This window comes from Dioscorea cayenensis, chromosome 5, assembly GCF_009730915.1.
Source record: "Dioscorea cayenensis subsp. rotundata cultivar TDr96_F1 chromosome 5, TDr96_F1_v2_PseudoChromosome.rev07_lg8_w22 25.fasta, whole genome shotgun sequence".
NCBI lineage: Eukaryota > Viridiplantae > Streptophyta > Magnoliopsida > Dioscoreales > Dioscoreaceae > Dioscorea > Dioscorea cayenensis.
Genome location: NC_052475.1, coordinates 6,423,579 through 6,426,437, shown reverse-complemented (window position 1 = coordinate 6,426,437; position 2,859 = coordinate 6,423,579). Strand labels below are relative to the sequence as shown.

The 2,859-nt window shown below is 43.2% G+C and overlaps 1 non-coding gene across 1 annotated transcript; it reads left to right on the top strand.

The window, feature by feature from the left end:
- Positions 1-1,007: 1,007 nt before the first annotated feature.
- On the top strand, positions 1,008-1,113 carry LOC120262673. The gene has a single exon (XR_005536931.1). It is a non-coding gene; the product is annotated as a small nucleolar RNA R71 (small nucleolar RNA).
- The last annotated feature ends 1,746 nt before the right edge of the window (positions 1,114-2,859 follow it).

Sequence of the window (2,859 nt, the reverse complement as noted above, 5' to 3'; positions counted from 1 at the left end):
TTGAGACAATGCCTTAACAAAAGCGAATGTTGATGTGGAGTTGCTTGAACAAGCTTAGTAACTTCTTGTACTATTTATCCTCTTGGTCATTCTTCAACCTAGAGGGATAAGGGATTCTTGGCTTGAAAGGTAGGGGTGCCACTTCCTTCTCCTTGCTTGTTCCCTCTTCAACCTCTATGACCTCAGGTGCGTGTTCATTGGGATTCTCACTCGGAAACCTGCCTTCAACCTTATGACCACTTCTCAAAGTGATTGCCTTCACATGCTCTCTAGGATTGGTCTCGGTATTGCATGGCAAGCTTCCTTGTGGTCTCTTCGATAGAGACTTCACAATTTGTCCCACTAGATTCTCAAGGTTGTGCAAAGAAGCGGTGTGGTTGCGAAGTGTAGCCTCAACTGATTGAAACCTTATATCCGATGCTTGCACGAATCTAGTCAAGACCTTCTCCAAATCGTTCATCCGTGTCTCCAAACCGGAAACTCGATTCTCCATGTTTGGGGCTTATTGTTGGAAACCCGATGGCCCCATGGCCTTTTGTGGAACTTGGTTACTCCACGAGAAATTGGGATGATTCTTCCAACCCGAATTGTAGGTGTTGCTATATGGATTCCCTTGATTTCTCATCGCATTACCCACAAAATCCACATTCTCAACTGAAGATGCATCACCAATAGAAATTGGGCAATCGGAGGGAGCATGTCCTGCACCACACCTGGTGCAAGCAGTCATGACTACCACTTTATTCGAAGTTAAAACATCTAACTTCTTACTCAATCATTCCACTTGAGTCTCCAATGAAGTTACTGCATCTATCTCATGGAGCCCAGCCACCTACTTCTTCTCCCTAGCATTCCATTGTTAGCTATTTAACACTATTTCTTCAATTAGTTGTCGGGCCTTACCGGGGGTTTTGCTACCTAAGGTACCTCCTACTGCCGCATCCAAGAGTTGCCTTGTGCTCGGATTCAACTCGTTGTAAAAGGTCTGAGCAATCATCCACTCTGGGAATCCGTGTTATGGGCACTTTCTCAGGAGCTCCTTGAACCTTTCCCACATCTCAAATCTGATTCCAATTCCAACCATACAAAGGACAAGATCTCATTCCTAAGCTTTGTAGATTTTTTTGGGAGGGAAATATTGGAGTGAAAAAGCTTCTATTATCTCCTCCCATGTGGTAATTGATTCTCTAGGGAATGAGTGTAGCCACTACTTTGCTATCCCCTTTAAGGAAAATGGGAAGGCTCTCAACTTGATGGCATCATCCGTCACCCTGTTTATCTTGAGCATATCACACACCTCGAGAAAGTTCTCCATATAACTGTTTGGATCTTCATCGGCCAAACCATTGAACTGTGTGGATTGCTGCAACATGTGGATGAATGGCGGCTTCATCTCAAAGTTCTCAGCTGTAATCGGGGACGCACAATACCTCGATTGTGTCCCCAATATTGAAAGGGTCTAACATAGTTAGATAATATCCTCGTTGCTCGTTTTGTTTTCAGCCATATTATCCGGCGCTTTAACTTCCGAAATCGACTAGATTAGACTATTCTTGTGCGAGGTTCTTTCCCTTTCCTTCTAAGTGTACGCGTTCGAGCTCGGGGTCTCCTTCAATTAATATCAAAGGGTTCTCTTGGCTCATGAACACGGAGCGCACTAAAAAGAAGGAAAAACAACTCGGAATGATGGCGAGAATAGAAGATGTGAAAATAGAATGAACAAATGAATAGCTAAGAAAAATAAAGTCAAAGTATTTGTAAACACCTACTCCACAGTCGCGACACCAAAAACTTGACAACGTCCCCTTGTGTGTGTACCCATGAGTGCACGGGTTTGTCGAAGTAATAAAACCCGGTGGTGGTATCGTATCACGAGGAGTAGGGAGTATACTTAGATTGTTTCTTAACTAGCGAAGTATGAATAGTGATTTGTGTGACAAAGATGTAATGCAAACAAATGTAAGAGAGACAAAGAGAGAGAGAGAGAGCAAGTAAAGAGGAGATAAAGGCAATCGATATAAATGGGGTACTTGGATATTGATCCGCACTGGGACAATCGTTTCAAGTGCAAAATCCTCTAATAATAGCTTCCTAACTAATGTATTAATGAGTCATGGAGATCTATTAATACATGGTCCCAAATCTAAGTCCAACCATGCTAACCCTATACCATGTCCCGCGGAGGAGAAATTGAACAATATTCTCTACCTCGCACTTTGTCGTATAGAATAGCAATGAGTTCTAGAGATTCCAAGTGATAAATCCTCTTCCTATATTTAGACTTAACCCTTTGGTCCATGCGGAAAGTCCCTAGTCACAATTAAGCCCTAGATGCTAAAATCACTTCAACGCTTCACTCCATTGCACTCACAACTCAAGCCCGGTGAAGGTCATCCTTAACCCATTCACTCTACTATGACCGCAGAACTCGAGGAACTGGAGGTAAAATAAATCACAAGGAAAGCGGGACACTCCGCTACCTCTCGACTCACCCTCTCAACCCTCTCCAATCTACCTTTGTCTAACTCTAGCCTAGTGTCACTCTAAGGGAGTATTCATATAATCAATGCATTCAAGATTGGAACTCAGTTAAAACATCGATTAATAGAAGCATAATAAAAGGTTAGAAAAACAATTACATCCTAGGGTTCCACAATCCAAGTACCCACTAGAATCGTATAGCTCTCCATGGAGCTAATTACAATCAATGAAATGGAATGTGAAAAACCAAAAGAACCCGTCGTTTCCCTCACGTGGTCATGGCGATGGTCTTGTGGAGAGTCCTCCACTCGCGTCCAAGTTTCCGCTTTGTCGGCACGCGATCCGTGCTCGACTCGAACCCATGCTTTCATCGAGGTA